At 47.7% G+C, this 20,545-nt stretch overlaps 1 protein-coding gene across 4 annotated transcripts in view; it reads right to left on the bottom strand.

Moving 5' to 3' along the window:
• LOC128686084 (uncharacterized) overlaps positions 1-18,401 on the bottom strand; it is a 249,031-nt gene extending 230,630 nt beyond the window's left edge. Inside the window, exon 1 of one of the 4 annotated variants that reach the window (XM_053772733.2) lies at positions 17,707-18,401. The gene's annotated coding sequence lies outside the window, so the exon portion shown is untranslated. The remainder of the gene's footprint in view (positions 1-17,706) is intronic. The other 3 variants (XM_053772736.2, XM_053772734.2, XM_053772737.2) reach the window with 3 other exon arrangements.
• Positions 18,402-20,545: the final 2,144 nt, after the last annotated feature.

Below are 20,545 nucleotides of genomic sequence, written 5' to 3'. Positions count from 1 at the left end.
CCATCTTTCCCTTTCCTCCACTTCCCGGATACTCCTTCTCTCATTCTTTCCTCTCTTCCCTCCTCCACCGCAGACCAGCTAGGCAAAACAATGCTGCACTTTGATACCAAAGTCATCCAGTAAACTAAATCACAGAACTGGTGGGACTCAAACCTTCGTCTAAGTGAGCCCTAAAACTATCAGGGTAATTTCAGGGCTAGCCAGTAATGGGTTCAAATCCCATCCGTTCTGTGATTTGCTTGCAACTGCGGTATTACAATTTCGCGAGTCACTTAAACAAGCATTATTTTGTGTAGTTACTTACATTATTCTTGGTGTGGGAGCAGAGCTCTGCAGGTGGTGGCCGTCTTTACCCACTGACCTTTCCACAGAATACGCCACACAGTGGTCGACTAGCACCAGGGAACCTATTTACTGGTAAGTGTAAAGGGTGAGACAGTAGGCGTAAGACCCCTAAGATGGCCACCGCACAACTATCAACTAACACCGAGGTAACTGCTCACTGCTAGTTAGACAAGGTGGGTAACCGGTGTCAGGAAACATACCCATAACTCGCTTCATACCTGGGATTTTAACTCAGGAGTATTTACTTGAGTTGTAGCTCTGCCCACCGCCCACCCGCCCACAACCCACCACCCACCACCCACCGCCCACAACCTACCGCCCACCACCCACCGCCCACCACCCACCAGCTTCTCTAGCCACAACCACCATCTGCTGCTATAATAGTGATTGCCTTCACACTTTTCCCGTCAGGCTGCACTTACTATTGAGCTCAACAGCTGCTTTTGTTGAGTAAGGTTTTGTTATTGCTAGTATTTTGTTGCTATTCCGAATGCTATTGTCACTATTATTATTATTATTATTATTATTATTATTATTATTATTATTATTATTATTATTATTATTATTATAGTGTAAGGACAATTCAGTAACACTTACGTAATAACATCCAATAACTACCGAGAGAGATAGATAGGTAAATAGATAGATAGATAGATAAATATATAAAGAGAGAGAGAGAGAGAGAGAGAGAGAGAGAGAGAGAGAGAGAGAGAGAGAGAGAGAGAGAGAGAGAGAGAGAAAGCGTGTGCTAGTTTTCAAAAATCTTAACACAGTAACGAGTTCACATTCTTCGCTTTAGCGAAGAATGTGAACTCGTTACACACACTTCTTCAAGGAAAAAAAACTCAGTCATTCTTCGTTGCATGAGAGTTCACTATAATTCTTCACTAAATGAGAGCTAACTATAATTCTTCACTAAATGAGAGTTCACTATAATTCTTCACTAAATGAGAGCTAACTATAATTCTTCACTAAATGAGAGCTCACTATAATTCTTCACTAAATGAGAGTTCACTATAATTCTTCACTAAATGAGAGCTAACTATAATTCTTCACTAAATGAGAGCTAACTATAATTCTTCACTAAATGAGAGTTCACTATAATTCTTCACTAAATGAGAGCTCACTATAATTCTTCACTAAATGAGAGCTAACTATAATTCTTCACTAAATGAGAGCTCACTATAATTCTTCACTAAATGAGAGCTCACTATAATTCTTCACTAAATGAGAGTTCACTATAATTCTTCACTAAATGAGAGCTCACTATAATTCTTCACTAAATGAGAGCTAACTATAATTCTTCACTAAATGAGAGCTAACTATAATTCTTCACTAAATGAGAGTTCACTATAATTCTTCACTAAATGAGAGCTCACTATAATTCTTCACTAAATGAGAGTTCACTATAATTCTTCACTAAATGAGAGCTAACTATAATTCTTCACTAAATGAGAGCTAACTATAATTCTTCACTAAATGAGAGTTCACTATAATTCTTCACTAAATGAGAGCTCACTATAATTCTTCACTAAATGAGAGCTAACTATAATTCTTCACTAAATGAGAGCTCACTATAATTCTTCACTAAATGAGAGCTCACTATAATTCTTCACTAAATGAGAGTTCACTATAATTCTTCACTAAATGAGAGCTCACTATAATTCTTCACTAAATGAGAGCTAACTATAATTCTTCACTAAATGAGAGTTCACTATAATTCTTCACTAAATGAGAGCTCACTATAATTCTACACTAAATGAGAGTTCACTATAATTCTTCACTAAATGAGAGCTAACTATAATTCTTCACTAAATGAGAGTTCACTATAATTCTTCACTAAATGAGAGTTCACTATAATTCTTCACTAAATGAGAGCTCACTATAATTCTTCACTAAATGAGAGTTCACTATAATTCTTCACTAAATGAGAGCTCACTATAATTCTTCACTAAATGAGAGCTCACTATAATTCTTCACTAAATGAGAGTTCACTATAATTCTTCACTAAATGAGAGCTCACTATAATTCTTCACTAAATGAGAGCTAACTATAATTCTTCACTAAATGAGAGTTCACTATAATTCTTCACTAAATGAGAGCTCACTATAATTCTTCACTAAATGAGAGCTCACTATAATTCTTCACTAAATGAGAGTTCACTATAATTCTTCACTAAATGAGAGCTCACTATAATTCTTCACTAAATGAGAACTCACTATAATTCTTCACTAAATGAGAGCTCACTATAATTCTTCACTAAATGAGAGCTCACTATAATTCTTCACTAAATGAGAGTTCACTATAATTCTTCACTAAATGAGAGCTCACTATAATTCTTCACTAAATGAGAGCTAACTATAATTCTTCACTAAATGAGAGCTCACTATAATTCTTCACTAAATGAGAGCTCACTATAATTCTTCACTAAATGAGAGTTCGCTATAATTCTTCACTAAATGAGAGCTCACTATAATTCTTCACTAAATGAGAGTTCACTATAATTCTTCACTAAATGAGAGCTCACTATAATTCTTCACTAAATGAGAGTTCACTATAATTCTTCACTAAATGAGAGCTCACTATAATTCTTCACTAAATGAGAGCTAACTATAATTCTTCACTAAATGAGAGCTCACTATAATTCTTCACTAAATGAGAGTTCACTATAATTCTTCACTAAATGAGAGCTCACTATAATTCTTCACTAAATGAGAGCTCACTATAATTCTTCACTGAACGAGTGCTCACTATAATTCTTCACTAAATGAGAGCTCACTATAATTCTTCACTGAACGAGTGCTCATTATAATTCTTCACTGAACGAGTGCTCACTATAATTCTTCACTGAACGAGTGCTCACTATAATTCTTCACTGAACGAGTGCTCACTATAATTCTTCACTGAACGAGTGCTCACTATAATTCTTCACTGAACGAGTGCTCACTATAATTCTTCACTTAATGAGAGCTCACTATAATTCTTCACTAAATGAGAGCTCACTATAATTCTTCACTAAATGAGAGCTCACTATAATTCTTCACTAAATGAGAGCTCACTATAATTCTTCACTAAATGAGAGCTCACTATAATTCTTCACTAAATGAGAGCTCACTATAATTCTTCACTAAATGAGAGCTCACTATAATTCTTCACTAAATGAGAGCTCACTATAATTCTTCACTAAATGAGAGCTCACTATAATTCTTCACTAAATGAGAGCTCACTATAATTCTTCACTAAATGAGAGCTCACTATAATTCTTCACTAAATGAGAGCTCACTATAATTCTTCACTAAATGAGAGCTCACTATAATTCTTCACTAAATGAGAGCTCACTATAATTCTTCACTAAATGAGAGCTCACTATAATTCTTCACTAAATGAGAGCTCACTATAATTCTTCACTAAATGAGAGCTCACTATAATTCTTCACTAAATGAGAGCTCACTATAATTCTTCACTAAATGAGAGCTCACTATAATTCTTCACTAAATGAGAGCTCACTATAATTCTTCACTGAACTAGTGCTCACTATAATTCTTCACTAAATGAGAGCTCACTATAATTCTTCACTAAATGAGAGCTCACTATAATTCTTCACTAAATGAGAGCTCACTATAATTCTTCACTAAATGAGAGCTCACTATAACAAATCCGTAAATTCTAACCCTCACTTCTACACTGAATGAAAGTTCACAGTTCTTCAGTAACGAGAATTCACACACAAAAAAATCTTCATTCAATGAGGCCTCACAATAGACCATAATGCCTAAGTATTTACAATGAATGAAAATTCACTGTAAATTCCGCAGTGGGATTTTAACTAACACTGAAGGCTAATAGAGCGTAGAGGAGATAAGCATAGCGGTTGTAGACGAATAAGGTGATGCTAGTAGCAGTTAGGTGAGAGGGGTGATGGTGGTGAACGAGGGTGTGCTCTTAAGGTGTTGGGTTAGTGTGAATATGGTCCACTAGAGGAACTAGAACTGTGTCTTGGGGAGGGATCACGAAATTTGATACGGTTAGGAAATGAGGCGAAGGGCTAGGGTGAGTACTGGGAGCAATAATGATGAGTCGGAATGGATGAAGTGACAGTAAGTTGAAGTGATTGTAGAGATAGACTGAAGGCAGGGCTGATCTTATGGGTAAGCTGAGAATGCAGGGCTGATCGTATGGGTAAGCTGAGAATGCAGGGCTGATCGTATGGGTAAGCTGAGAGGGCAGGAATGATCGTATGGCTAAGATGAGAGGGTAAGGATGGATGATCGTATGGCTAAGCTGAGAGGGCAGGAATGATCGCATGGCTAAGCTAAGAGGGCAGGGATGAGCATATGGCTAAGTTGAGAAGGCATACATGGGTGCAAGGCTAAGCTGTGAGGTCAGGATGAGGGGGCTCAGGAACGATTTTTCAGGCCAGGCTGAAGAAATAGCAGTGGTCGTACTGCTAGGATGAACTTTTGGTGTGGGTGGTGAAGCGGTATGGTGTTGATGACGGGTTAAAGAAGGCACTATCTGCATTCACCCTCGACTCTCCTTCCTTTCCCTCGCGTTTTTTCCAGCGTACCAACTGGCTACCCCAAGTTCTGCCATTAAGTCAGGAGACACCTGTGACCGCTGCTACCTGCCACGCCCCACCCACAGGGTCAGAGGTACCACTCGCTGCTCGCCAGCAATCCTCCACGCTCCAAATATGGGATCAACGGAATCACTACTCATGTCCGATTCCTCCAAGTGGCCATTAAACGGGTCATCAACTGTTTAACACCAACGTAAAGGGGGAGGAACTTTCTTCTTTTTTTCTCGTTCAGCAAGTGTTTCGACTACTCATGGCATTAGTTCAGATCATTCAGCACAGCGGATGCTGCTAGGCAGAAATATTTTAATCTCTATACTAGCGACTTAAAGTACACTAGCAGCTTATGTACACTGGACAAGGACGGATCCACTACGAAACTAATGAAGCTTAAGCTTTAGGGGCCCATAATCCCGGAGGGCCCCAGAAGCGACTTTTGTCTAATTGCTTACAAAATTTTGTGTATATTGTATGAGAAGGATTTTTAAAAATAATAATATAAATAACACAGTGTAATTCACTGCAAAATAATAATTAAAATAAGAAACAGTGACAAAAGGCGACACATTTCTCGGTGTATGGAAGGCTGTTTAGTGCCACTCTCTCGACGCTACGCAAGGTAAGGATCATGGTAGGCAGTTCCTGCAAGGTTGGTATATAATACCGACAAATTGACAAGAAACATACATATAGAACAGTTAGGTATCGTTATTTCGAAACGTATTCGACTGAAGAGGCCTACTGTGCAGGCGAAAAGTTTCGGAATAAAGATACTTAACTGTTGCATGTGTCTTTGTTATCAACGTCTGTACTACACTCTGAGACCCACTGGAGGGTGAGGTAGCCCGGGTGGGTAGCCCCATCTGTACACCCACGGGAGGGTGAGGTAGCCCGGGTGGGTAGCCCCATCTGTACACCCACGGGAGGGTGAGGTAGCCCGGGTGGGTAGCCCCATCTGTACACCCACGGAAGGATGTGGTAGCCCGGGGGGTAGCCCCATGTGTACACCCACGGGTTGGTGATGTAGCCCGGGTGGGTAGCCCCATCTGTACACCCACGGGAGGGTGAGGTAGCCCGGGTGGGTAGCCAAATCTGTACACCCACGGGAGAATGAGGGAGCCCGGGTGGGCAGCCCCATCTGTACACCCACGGGAGAATGAGGTAGCACGGGTGGGTAGTCCCATCTGTACACCCACGGGAGAATGAGGTAGCACGGGTGGGTAGCCCCATCTGTACACCCACGGGAGAATGAGGTAGCCCGGGTTGGTAGCCCCATCTGTACACCCACGGGAGGGTGAGGTAGCCCGGGTGGGTAGCCCCATCTGTACACCCACGGGAGAGAGAGGTAGCTCGGGTGGGTAGCCCCATCTGTACATCCACGGGAGGATGAGGTAGCACGGGTGGGTAGCCTCATCTGTACACCCACGGGAGAATGAGGTAGCCCGGGTTGGTAGCCCCATCTGTACACCCACGGGAGGGTGAGGTAGCCCGGGTGGGTAGCCCCATCTGTACACCCACAGGAGAATGAGGTATCCCGGGTGGGTAGCCCCATCTGTACACCCACGGGAGGGTGAGGTAGCCCGGGTGGGTAGCCCCATCTGTACACCCACGGGAGAGAGAGGTAGCTCGGGTGGGTAGCCCCATCTGTACATCCACGGGAGGATGAGGTAGACCGGGTGGGTAGCCCCATCTGTGCACCCACGGGAGAGAGAGGTAGCCCGGGTGGGTAGCCCCATCTGTACACCCACGGGAGAATGAGGTAGCCCGGGTGGGTAGCCCCGTCTGTACACCCACGGGAGAATGAGGTACCCAGGGTTGGTAGCCCCATCTGTACACCCACGGGAGGGTGAGGTAGCCCGGGTGGGTAGCCCCATCTGTACACCCACGGGAGAATGAGGTAGCCCGGGTGGGTAGCCCCATCTGTACACCCACGGGAGAATGAGGTAGCACGGGTGGGTAGCCCCATCTGTACACCCACGGGAGAATGAGGTAGCACGGGTGGGTAGCCCCATCTGTACACCCACGGGAGAATGAGGTATCTGTACACCCTCGGGAGGATGAGGTAGCACGGGTGGGTAGCCCCATCTGTACACCCACGGGAGAATGAGGTAGCCCGGGTTGGTAGCCCCATCTGTACACCCACGGGAGGGTGAGGTAGCCCGGGTGGGTAGCCCCATCTGTACACCCACAGAGAATGAGGTATCCCGGGTGGGTAGCCCCATCTGTACACCCACGGGAGGGTGAGGTAGCCCGGGTGGGTAGCCCCATCTGTACACCCACGGGAGAGAGAGGTAGCCCGGGTGGGTAGCCCCATCTGTACACCCACGGGAGAATGAGGTAGCCCGGGTGGGTAGCCCCGTCTGTACACCCACGGGAGGGTTAAGTAGCCCGGGTGGGTAGCCCCATCTGTACACCCATGGGAGGGTGAGGTAGCCCGGGTGGGTAGCCCCATCTGTACACCCACAGGAGAATGAGGTAACCCGGGTGGGTAGCCTCATCTGTACACCCACGGGAGGGTGAGGTAGCCCGGGTGGGTAGCCCCGTCTGTACACCCACGGGAGAATGAGGTAGCCCGGGTGGGTAGCCCCATCTGTACACCCACGGGAGGGTGAGGTAGCCCGGGTGGGTAGCCCCATCTGTACACCCACGGGAGGGTGAGGTAGCCCGGGTGGGTAGCCCCATCTGTACACCCACGGGAGGATGAGGTAGCCCGGGTGGGTAGCCCCATCTGTACACCCACGGGAGGGTGAGGTAGCCCGGGTGGGTAGCCCCATCTGTACACTCACGGGAGGATGAGGTAGCCCGGGTGGGTAGCCCCATCTGTACACCCACGGGAGGATGAGGTAGCCCGGGTGGGTAGCCCCATCTGTACACCCACGGGAGGATGAGGTAGCCCGGGTGGGTAGCCCCATCTGTACACTCACGGGAGGATGAGGTAGCCCGGGTGGGTAGCCCCATCTGTACACCCACGGGAGGATTAGGTAGCCCGGGTGGGTAGCCCCATCTGTACACTCACGGGAGGATGAGGTAGCCCGGGTGGGTAGCCTCATCTGTACACCCACGGGAGGATGAGGTAGATCGGGTGGGTAGCCCCATCTGTACACTCACGGGAGGATGAGGTAGCCCGGGTGGGTAGCCCCATCTGTACACTCACGGGAGGATGAGGTAGCCCGGGTGGGTAGCCCCATCTGTACACCCACGGGAGGATGAGGTACCCCGGGTGGGTAGCCCCATCTGTACACCCACGGGAGAGTGAGGTTGCCCGGGTGGGTAGCCCCATCTGTACACTCACGGGAGGATGAGGTAGCCCGGGTGGGTAGCCCCATCTGTACACCCACGGGAGGATGAGGTAGCCCGGGTGGGTAGCCCCATCTGTACACCCACGGGAGGGTGAGGTAGTAGCCCCATCTGTGAGGTAGGTACCCCTGGTGGGTAGCCCCATCTGTACACCCACGGGAGAGAGAGGTAGCCCGGGTGGGTAGCCCCATCTGTACACCCACGGGAGGATGAGGTAGCCCGGGTGGGTAGCCCCATCTGTACACCCACGGGAGGATGAGGTAGCCCGGGTGGGTAGCCCCATCTGTACACCCACGGGAGGATGAGGTAGCCCGGGTGGGTAGCCCCATCTGTACACTCACGGGAGGATGAGGTAGCCCGGGTGGGTAGCCCCATCTGTACACCCACGGGAGGATGAGGTAGCCCGGGTGGGTAGCCCCATCTGTACACCCACGGGAGGATGAGGTAGCCCGGGTGGGTAGCCCCATCTGTACACCCACGGGAGGGTGAGGTAGCCCGGGTGGGTAGCCCCATCTGTACACTCACGGGAGGATGAGGTAGCCCGGGTGGGTAGCCCCTTCTGTACACCCACGGGAGGGTGAGGTAGCCAGGGTGGGTAGCCCCATCTGTACACTCACGGGAGGATGAGGTAGCCCGGGTGGGTAGCCCCATCTGTACACCCACGGGAGGATGAGGTATGGGTAGCCCCATCTGTACCACCCGGGTGGGTAGCCCCATCTGTACACCCACGGGAGAGTGAGGTTGCCCGGGTGGGTAGCCCCATCTGTACACCCACGGGAGAGTGAGGTTGCCCGGGTGGGTAGCCCCATCTGTACACCCACGGGAGAGTGAGGTAGCCTGGGTGGGTAGCCCCATCTGTACACCCACGGGGAGGGTGAGGTAGCCCGGGTGGGTAGCCCCATCTGTACACCCACGGGGAGGGTGAGGTAGCCCGGGTGGGTAGCCCCATCTGTACACCCACGGGGAGGGTGAGGTAGCCCGGGTGGGTAGCCCCATCTGTACACCCACGGGAGGGTGAGGTAGCCCGGGTGGGTAGCCCCATCTGGACACCCACGGGAGGGTGAGGTAGCCCGGGTGGGTAGCCCCATCTGGACACCCACGGGAGGGTGAGGTAGCCCGGGTGGGTAGCCCCATCTGGACACCCACGGGAGGGTGAGGTAGCCCGGGTGGGTAGCCCCATCTGGACACCCACGGGAGGGTGAGGTAGCCCGGGTGGGTAGCCCCATCTGGACACCCACGGGAGGGTGAGGTAGCCCGGGTGGGTAGCCCCATCTGGACACCCACGGGAGGGTGAGGTAGCCCGGGTGGGTAGCCCCATCTGGACACCCACGGGAGGGTGAGGTAGCCCGGGTGGGTAGCCCCATCTGGACACCCACGGGAGGGTGAGGTAGCCCGGGTGGGTAGCCCCATCTGTACACCCACGGGAGGGTGAGGTAGCCCGGGTGGAAGACTCCAGCACTGCGTTAAAAGACTTGTCATTTTCACTTCTCTGGCCATTTCACTTTTGCTCGGAGATGATGACGATGACGACGATGATGATGATGATGCATTTCTATCCATCCTTCTTTCTTTTTCATCAGCTTTTTATTTTCCTTTCTTTCATCGCCTCCGTTTTTCTTCCTTTCTTCCATCTTTGGTCTGATTATTCTGAAGAAATTTGTCGCTTCGTATGACTAAAGACAAAACGATTTTATTATTATTAATAATATTATTATTATTATTATTATTATTATTATTATTATTATTATTATTATTATTATTATTATTATTATTACTATTATTATTACTATTATTATTATTATTATTATTATTATTATTATTATTATTATTATTATTATTATTATTATCATTATCATTATTATTATTAATCTATAGAAGGGGAGGATAGCTCCAATTCCTCAGATTAAGAGCCCATAGCTATCATTAAGGTGCACACCTTGAAGAGGCTGTCTCCAGGATGGCATCACTGCAAACAAACATTTCACTTTCCTATTGTTTCTCCGACATGGCAACACTGTAAATAAATGGATGTTTATCATAGTCTCGCCTGGTGAAGGCTCTTGATCAAAGGAATTGGAATTGTCTCCTTTTATCACAACGTATTGAAACTATCACGTGACAAACATCATGGCGTTGCCACAAGGTAGACATCAAAGAGTTGCCACAAGGTAGACATCAAAGAGTTGCCACAAGGTAGACATCAAAGAGCTGCCACAAGGTAGACATCAAAGAGTTGCCACAAGGTAGACATCAAAGAGTTGCCACAAGGTAGACATCAAAGAGTTGCCACAAGGTAGACATCAAAGAGTTGCCACAAGGTAAACATCAAAGAGTTGCCACAAGGTAGACATCAAAGAGTTGCCACAAGGTAAACATCAAAGAGTTGCCACAAGGTAAACATCAAAGAGTTGCCACAAGGTAGACATCAAAGAGTTGCCACAAGGTAGACATCAAAGAGTTGCCACAAGGTAAACATCAAAGAGTTGCCACAAGGTAAACATCAAAGAGTTGCCACAAGGTAAACATCAAAGAGTTGCCACAAGGTAGACATCAAAGAGTTGCCACAAGGTAGACATCAAAGAGTTGCCACAAGGTAGACATCAAAGAGTTGCCACAAGGTAGACATCAAAGAGCTGCCACAAGGTAAACATCAAAGAGTTGCCACAAGGTAGACATCAAAGAGTTGCCACAAGGTAGACATCAAAGAGTTGCCACAAGGTAGACATCAAAGAGTTGCCACAAGGTAGACATCAAAGAGTTGCCACAAGGTAGACATCAAAGAGTTGCCACAAGGTAGACATCAAAGAGTTGCCACAAGGTAGACATCAAAGAGTTGCCACAAGGTAGACATCAAAGAGTTGCCACAAGGTAGACATCAAAGAGTTGCCACAAGGTAGACATCAAAGAGCTGCCACAAGGTAGACATCAAAGAGTTGCCACAAGGTAGACATCAAAGAGTTGCCACAAGGTAGACATCAAAGAGTTGCCACAAGGTAGACATCAAAGAGTTGCCACAAGGTAGACATCAAAGAGTTGCCACAAGGTAGACATCAAAGAGTTGCCACAAGGTAGACATCAAAGAGTTGCCACAAGGTAGACATCAAAGAGTTGCCACAAGGTAGACATCAAAGAGTTGCCACAAGGTAGACATCAAAGAGCTGCCACAAGGTAGACATCAAAGAGGTGCCACAAGGTAAACATCAAAGAGTTGCCACAAGGTAAACATCAAAGAGTTGCCACAAGGTAGACATCAAAGAGCTGCCACAAGGTAGACATCAAAGAGGTGCCACAAGGTAAACATCAAAGAGTTGCCACAAGGTAAACATCAAAGAGTTGCCACAAGGTAGACACAAAGAGCTCAAAGAGACATCAAAGAGGTGCCAAAAGGTAATCATCAAAGAGTTGCCACAAGGTAAACATCAAAGAGTTGCCACAAGGTAGACATCAAAGAGTTGCCACAAGGTAGACATCAAAGAGTTGCCACAAGGTAAACATCAAAGAGTTGCCACAAGGTAGACATCAAAGAGTTGCCACAAGGTAGACATCAAAGAGCTGCCACAAGGTAAACATCAAAGAGTTGCCACAAGGTAGACATCAAAGAGTTGCCACAAGGTAGACATCAAAGAGCTGCCACAAGGTAGACATCAAAGAGTTGCCACAAGGTAAACATCAAAGAGTTGCCACAAGGTAAACATCAAAGAGTTGCCACAAGGTAGACATCAAAGAGTTGCCACAAGGTAGACATCAAAGAGTTGCCACAAGGTAGACATCAAAGAGTTGCCACAAGGTAAACATCAAAGAGTTGCCACAAGGTAAACATCAAAGAGTTGCCACAAGGTAAACATCAAAGAGTTGCCACAAGGTAGACATCAAAGAGTTGCTGCCACAAGGTAGACATCAAAGAGTTGCCACAAGGTAAACATCAAAGAGTTGCCACAAGATAAGACATCAAAGAGTTGCCACAAGGTAGACATCAAAGAGTTGCCACAAGGTAAACATCAAAGAGTTGCATCAAAGACAAGATAAACATCAAAGAGTTGCCACAAGGTAGACATCAAAGAGTTGCCACAAGGTAAACATCAAAGAGTTGCCACAAGGTAGACATCAAAGAGTTGCCACAAGGTAGACATCAAAGAGTTGCCACAAGGTAAACATCAAAGAGTTGCCACAAGGTAGACATCAAAGAGCTGCCACAAGGTAGACATCAAAGAGTTGCCACAAGGTAGACATCAAAGAGTTGCCACAAGGTAAACATCAAAGAGTTGCCACAAGGTAGACATCAAAGAGCTGCCACAAGGTAAACATCAAAGAGTTGCCACAAGGTAGACATCAAAGAGCTGCCACAAGGTAGACATCAAAGAGTTGCCACAAGGTAGACATCAAAGAGTTGCCACAAGGTAAACATCAAAGAGTTGCCACAAGGTAGACATCAAAGAGCTGCCACAAGGTAAACATCAAAGAATTGCCACAAGGTAGACATCAAAGAGTTGCCACAAGGTAGACATCAAAGAGCTGCCACAAGGTAGACATCAAAGAGTTGCCACAAGGTAGACATCAAAGAGTTGCCACAAGGTAGACATCAAAGAGTTGCCACAAGGTAGACATCAAAGAGTTGCCACAAGGTAAACATCAAAGAGCTGCCACAAGGTAGACATCAAAGAGCTGCCACAAGGTAGACATCAAAGAGTTGCCACAAGGTAGACATCAAAGAGTTGCCACAAGGTAGACATCAAAGAGTTGCCACAAGGTAGACATCAAAGAGTTGCCACAAGGTAGACATCAAAGAGCTGCCACAAGGTAGACATCAAAGAGCTGCCACAAGGTTGACATCAAAGAGTTGCCACGAGGTAAACATCACGAAGTTACCACAAATCGAAATAGGTAACAGTGAATTATAAGAGAGAAAGTGGGCAAGTAATTTTTGAAGCCGTTCAGTCGTGATTCCCAGAGATGAAGCCTAGTTAAGCTGTAAGTCTGGCCCAGCTTGGAGGAGAGAAGCTGGAAGAAGAAGCGTGATAGCGAGCAGTGAATCTGTGGTCCCACGCTCGAAGCTTCTCTCTCTCTCTCCTTGCTGTCGTGACTTCCTCGTTCACGACCCCTGTCCAGCACGTCTCTCCTACCTCCTCCCCTATTCCCCTAGCGTCCGTCTCTCCTACCTATTCCCTCAGCATCCGTCTCTCTCCCCATCCGTCTCTGGCCAGGAGGCATGATGTGGGACCGGGCTGCAGGGACGATGATCTCCAAATCGTCACGAGGTATTCAACAGGTAATACTAGTTATTCCTCGAACAGGCTCGGCGCACGCGAATGTGTGTGTGTATGTGTGTGTGTGTGTGTGTGTGTGTGTGTGTGTGTGTGTGTGTGTGTGTGTGTGTGTGTGTGTGTGTGTGTGTGTGTGTGTGTGTTTACTCACACTTTTCTTCCTAAAGGTGATTTGTTGGTGTTCGCGTTGTATTCACCTAATTGTGGTTGCAGGAGTCGAGACTCAGCTCCTGGCCTCGCCTCTTTACTGAACGCGTCACCCTTGAGGGTGTCACTTTTAGGGATGCCAATTTCAGGGTGTCGCCCTGAGAGTGTCACTCTGAGGGTGTCACTTTGAGGGTGTCATTGCTCGATCGTTGTAAGCTTCAAATGAGATTAGTGAATCACGTGTTGCGTCAGTCTGGTTGGGCCAGCAGGTAGCACAGGGAGCAGGCAAGAAGCACAGTGAATATCCAAAGGAACACTAGGAATTTGCAAGGAGCACAGTGAGCTTGCAAGGAGCACAGTAAGTTTTCAAGGAACATTGGGAGCTTACAAGGAACATTGGAACATTGCAACTACAGAGGCACTGTGGTGACAATCAGAGGCACCATGGTGACAGACAATCAAAGGCACCGTGGTGATAGATAATCAAAGGCACCATGATAGACAATCAGAAACATCATGATGATAGACAATCAGAGGCCCCATGATGATAGACAGAGGCACTATCATAAACAATCAGAGGCACCATGATGATAGACAGTAAGAGGCACCATGATGATAGACAATCAAAGGCACCATGATGGACAATCAAAGGCACCATGATGATACACAATCAGAGGCACCATGGTGGTAGACAATCAGTGGCACCATGATGATAGACAATCAGAGGCGCCGTGGTGATAACCAAAGGCAACGTGGTAACAGAGGCACCATGGTGACAATCAGAGGCACTGTGATGACAATCAGAGGCACAATGATGATACTCAGATGCTTTGCGGCGACAATCAGAGGCAACGTGGAGACAATCAGATGCGCCGTGGTGAAATTAGATGCACGTTGGTGATAATCAGAAGCACCGTGGGGACAAACAGAGGAACGGTGGTGACAATCAGAGGCACCTTAGTGATAATCAGAGGCATCGTGGTGACAGAGGCACCGTGAAAACAATCAGAGGCACCCTGGTGACAATCAGGGGCACCCTGGTGACAATAAGAGGCACCGTGGTGACAATCAGAGGCACCCTGGTGACAATAAGAGGCACCCTGGTGACAATAAGAGGCACCCTGGTGACAATAAGAGGCACCCTGGTAACAATCAGAGGCACCTTAGTGATAATCAGAGGCACCCTCGTGACAATCAGAGGCACCCTGGTGGCAATCAGAGGCACCGTGGTGACAATCAGAGGCACCTTAGTGATAATCGGAAGCACCGTGGTGACAATCAGAGGCACCCTGGTGACAATAAGAGGCACCCCGGTGACAATCAGAGGCACCCTGGTGACAATCAGAGGCACCCTGGTGACAATAAGAGTCACCTTAGTGATAATCAGAGGCACCGTGGTGACAGAGGCACCGTGATGACAATCAGAGGCACCCTGGTGACAATCAGAGGCACCCTGGTGACAATAAGAGGCACCCTGGTGACAATCAGAGACTCCCTGGTGACAATAAGACGCACCCTGGTGACAATAAGAGGCACCCTGGTGACAATAAGAGGCACCCTGGTGACAATCAGAGGCACCTTAGTGATAATCAGAGGCATCGTGGTGACAATCAGAGGCACCGTGGTGACAATCAGAGGCACCTTAGTGATAATCAGAGGCACCGTGGTGATAATCAGAGGCACCCTGGTGACAATCAGAGGCACCCTGGTGACAATCAGAGGCACCCAGGTGACAATCAGAGGCACCCTGGTGACAATCAGAGGCACCCTGGTGACAATCAGAGGCACCATGGTAACAATCACAGGCACCCTGGTGACAATCAGAGGAACCCTGGTGACAATCAGAGGCACCCTGGTGACAATCAGAGGCACCCTGGTGACAATCAGAGGCACCCTGGTGACAATCAGAGGCACCCTGGTGACAATCAGAGGCACCCTGGTGACAATAAGAGGCACCCTGGTGACAATCAGAGGCACCCTGGTGACAATCAGAGGCACCCTGGTGACAATCAGAGGCACCCTGGTGACAATCAGAGGCACCCTGGTGACAATCAGAGGCACCCTGGTGACAATAAGAGGCACCCTGGTGACAATCACAGGCACCCTGGTGACAATCACAGGCACCCTGGTGACAATAAGAGGCACCCTGGTGACACTCACAGGCGCCCTGGTGACAATCACAGGCACCCTGGTGACAATTACAGGCACCCTGGTGACAATCACAGGCACCCTGGTGACAATCACAGACACCCTGGTGACAATCACAGGCACCCTGGTGACAATCAGAGGCACCCTGGTGACAGTCACAGGCACCGTGGTGACAATCAGAGGCACCCTGGTGACAATCAGAGGCACCCTGATGACAATCAAAGGCACCCTGGTGACAATCAGAGGCATCCTGGTGACAATCAGAGGCACCCTGGCGACAATCAGAGGCACCCTGGTGACAATCAGAGGCACCCTGGTGACAATCACAGGCACCCTGGTGACAATCAGAGGCACCCTGGTGACAATCACAGGCGCCCTGGTGACAATCACAGGCACCCTGGTGACAATCACAGGCACCCTGGTGACAATCGCAGGCACCCTGGTGACAATCAGAGGCACCCTGGTGACAATCAGAGGCACCCTGGTGACAATCACAGGCACCTTGGTGAGAATCAGAGGCACCTTGGTGGCAATCAGAGGCACCCTGGTGACAATCAGGGCACCCTGGTGACAATCAGGGCACCCTGGTGACAATCAGGGCACCCTGGTGACAATCAGAGGCACCCTGGTGACAATCAGAGGCACCCTGGTGACAATCAGGGCACCCTGGTGACAATCAGGACACCCTGGTGACAATCAGAGGCACCCTGGTGACAATCAGGGCACCCTGGTGACAATCAGGGCACCCTGGTGACAATCAGGGCACCGGGGGGGCGCATGGTTTTTCCTGGTCTCTCCCAGTGTCTTGCAAGAGGTTTTCATTAATAACGTCTTAAATAAAACTACCTTTATTACCAAACACACACACACACACACGGGGTCAGGAGCTATGATTCGACCCCTGCATCCACAATTAGGTGAGTTAGGTGGCTACACACATGCACACCTATGCATACATACACATGCACATACATATGCACACACACATGCACATACATACGCACACATACACAGTACAACAGTGAACATCAACTGTACACACTATATCAGAGGTGACGTACACTCACTACAACAGTGAAGGTGATCTAAACACACACTACAGCAGTGAAGGTGACCTACACACACACTACAGCAGTGAAGGTGATCTACACTCACTACAACAGTGAAGGTGACCTACACACACACTACAACAGTGAAGGTGACCTATACACACACTACAACAGTGAATCAGGTGACCTACACACACACTACAACAGTGAAGGTGACCTACACACACACACACACACACACACACACACACACACACACACACACACACACACACACACACACACACACATACACACACACACAACATCAGTGTTTGTACCACAAACACACTCACTATAACAGTAAGGGTGCCCTTACTATGTCGAATATGTTCTCCCCACACACACACTCTACAATAGCAAACATGCCCCCCACACAAACACACTACATCAGTAATGGTGCTACCCCCTTCCCCCCACACACACTACAACAGTGATGGTGCCCACACAGAAAAAATTCACAACAGTGAATGTACCACACACACACACACACACACACACACACACACACACACCACAACAGTGAAGGTGCCACATAAACTCGAGCGATTCTCTTGCCTAGCTCATTGCCACAGAGCCACGGGGCTGTTGCACCCTGCACGGACCTCTCACAACTTAGCATAACACCACTACGTACTAGCTCTTTCTCGGCCGCAGCTAGTCTCTTGCTTGGCCTGTAACAACCTTCTGTTAAGACTGTGGCAGCCAAGAGCCAGGTCATCCTCGCAAGTATCCCAGCTAGCGATGCATTTCCTGGAACTCTCGGTCAACGCACTACGATCTCTGGCTGGGAGATTTCAACGCTCCAGCAAGTGAGCCTATCTCTGATCAATATGGGACTTACCTCGATGTCTGTCCTCAGTTGGGGATCCTTTATGAGAGGGTCACTGTGTAGTCAATAATCACACGCTACACAATTATCCGTATTCACTGTTTTGGCTAGTACCACAACACTACTAGGGACTGGTTGCATCTAGTGACTGAGTGTTACACTGTATATTCACTTGTACACTTGTATGGTTGACACAGCACACTGCACAAGAGGGTAGTGTAGTCAGAGAGCACCGTGGTGGTCACGGGGAGGGGCGAGCCTCACACACGCTCGCAGCAGACACGGGCCCGACCATCGCATACCACTGTAAAAGCGAAACTAAGCCTGACCTACATACGGGCCGATACTAAAAGGGAAAACCCGCCACCTCGCGTCCGCCGATGGGCCGGCAAGTTTCACTTGCTGGCGCGCCTCCCTCCTTGCTGCTGCGGGCCTGCAGCGTCAGGCAGGTCCCACACTCCCCACAGCAGCCGGGGAAGCAGCAGTAGAAGGCTCTCCCTCCCACTAGCTGAGGTGGGGGACGCCACCACTAACCTACTGACTGGCTGGCGCGCGGCTGGTGCTGGAGACCTGATGTGGCCGCTCAGCACCGTAAAGTAACGGACCTGCGCCGCTTCTGCCAGACTCCCAGCCTTGGTCGAGGTCGCTCTCAACCACCTCCACTCTGCACTCCACGTTACTGCTGATATAACACTCCTGTGCTTTAACTTACATCTGGGAATTAATCCTACCATGCCAGGCAGCTGCTCAGGACCATATAAGGAAGAACAGGTGTAGCAGGCGTCGATGCAGCGCTAAATTTACACAGTCTGGAACTTCAGCTGGAAAGAAAACGCGCAAACACGTACTTCAGTAACTTGCTCAGTGTAAAGTAAGCTGAAACTAAGCTTAATGTGTTTTTAAAAGAAACAAAAGATAACGAAATAATAAAAAATACAACGGAACGGTAAACTCAGCCCACGCAACAGCAATATGGCTCAAGGAACCGAGAAGACGTGGCAGCGAGGCGGGCAGGAGGGGCGTAAGAAAGTTGGTTGTGGTATCAGTAAGAGTGGAGCTCCAGTCACCCTGCTTATCATCAATTTATTTTGTCTCTTTTTTTTCTGCTCAAAACTAAATCTTCTGTAGTTAGCATTTAGAAGCAACAGAGAACGTCTGGCACACACAGGCGTGAAATTAATTTCGACGCCCAAGAATAAGTGTTTTACAAGCCGGAATTAACATGATATAGTAAGAGTGATGACGAAACTAGAGCCTCTGGTTTAAGAGAGGCTCGTATAGCAGTGCCATGCCTCCTAACTCGGCGAGATTACGTTCTGACTGCTGGAAAACACGCATGGCCCACTCCTCACTCCTGCTCTGCATCCTGCCACTGGAGTCCATTTCTTCTTCTCCCTTAACTCGTTTTTAATTAATTTAATTTTTTGGGGTGGGGGGGGGAGACAATGAATGCCACAGCCGTCCCAAATGACTTCTTATAAATCTTTGTTTTTTTTTTCAGTAGGGCAAATTCATCGCAATTCTTAAACATCTGTCCTTTCCAGTCTTAGTTTATATATTTTTGCCTCTATAGATGCCAATCGAAACATTATTTTATATTCATAGAAAAGCGCTAAATCCGTAAGGCTCACATATCGCCTGGGAAATAATAGGCAATTAGATTTGATCCGAGGAGGAAGACAGTAGCTCTGGATACTCAGATCAACAGCCCTTCATCATTCGATAAAATTTTAACGTGTTCCATTATGAAATTTTCTTCATAATTTTCAGTCTTTTCTTCAAGTCGTATTGATCTTATCGTTAGATTTAAAATAGTAATTTAATCAAATGCTCAGAATATTTGAGTTTAGTAAAGTGTTACCAACACCAGAGCACATCAAAGCTTTGCAACACCAGAGTACATCAAAGCTCTGCAACACCACAGTACATCAGAGCTCTGCAATACCACAGTACATCAGAGCTCTGCAATACCACAGTACATCAGAGCTCTGCAACACCACAGTACATCAGAGCTCTGCAACATCACAGTACATCAAAGCTCTGCAACACCACAGTACATCAGAGCTCTGCAACATCGCAGTACATCAAAGCTCTGCAACACCACAGTACATCAGAGCTCTGCAACACCACAGTACATCAGAGCTCTGCAACACCAGAGTACATAAGAGCTCGACAACACCAGAATACATCAGAGCTTTGCAACACCAGAGTACATCAGAGCTCTGCAACACCACAGTACATCAGAGCTCTACAACACCACAGTACATCAGAGCTCTGCAACACCACAGTACATCAGAGCTCTGCAACACCACAGTACATCAAAGCTCTGCAACACCACAGTACATCAGAGCTCTGCAACACCAGAGTACATAAGAGCTCTACAACACCAGAATACATCACAGCTATGCAACACCAGAGTACATCAGAGCTCTGCAACGCCACAGTACATCAGAGCTCTACAACACCACAGTACATCAGAGCTCTGCAACACCACAGTACATCAGAGCTCTGCAACACCACAGTACATCAAAGCTCTGCAACACCACAGTACATCAGAGCTCTGCAACACCAGAGTACATAAGAGCTCTACAACACCAGAATACATCAGAGCTTTGCAACACCAGAGTACATCAGAGCTCTGCAACGCCACAGTACATCAGAGCTCTGCGACACCACAGTACATCAAAGCTCTGCAGCACCAGAGTATATCAAAGCTCTGCAACATCAGAGTACATCAAAGCTCTGTAACGCCAGAATACATCAGAGCTCTGCAACACCAGAGTATATCAGAGCTCTGCAACACCAGAGTACATCAGAGCTCCGCAATACCACAGTACATCAGAGCTCTGCA

This window comes from Cherax quadricarinatus, chromosome 9, assembly GCF_038502225.1.
Source record: "Cherax quadricarinatus isolate ZL_2023a chromosome 9, ASM3850222v1, whole genome shotgun sequence".
NCBI classification, from domain to species: Eukaryota; Metazoa; Arthropoda; class Malacostraca; order Decapoda; family Parastacidae; genus Cherax; species Cherax quadricarinatus.
The sequence above is the reverse complement of the archived record's forward strand: the minus strand, read 5'-3'. Positions and strand labels throughout refer to the sequence as shown.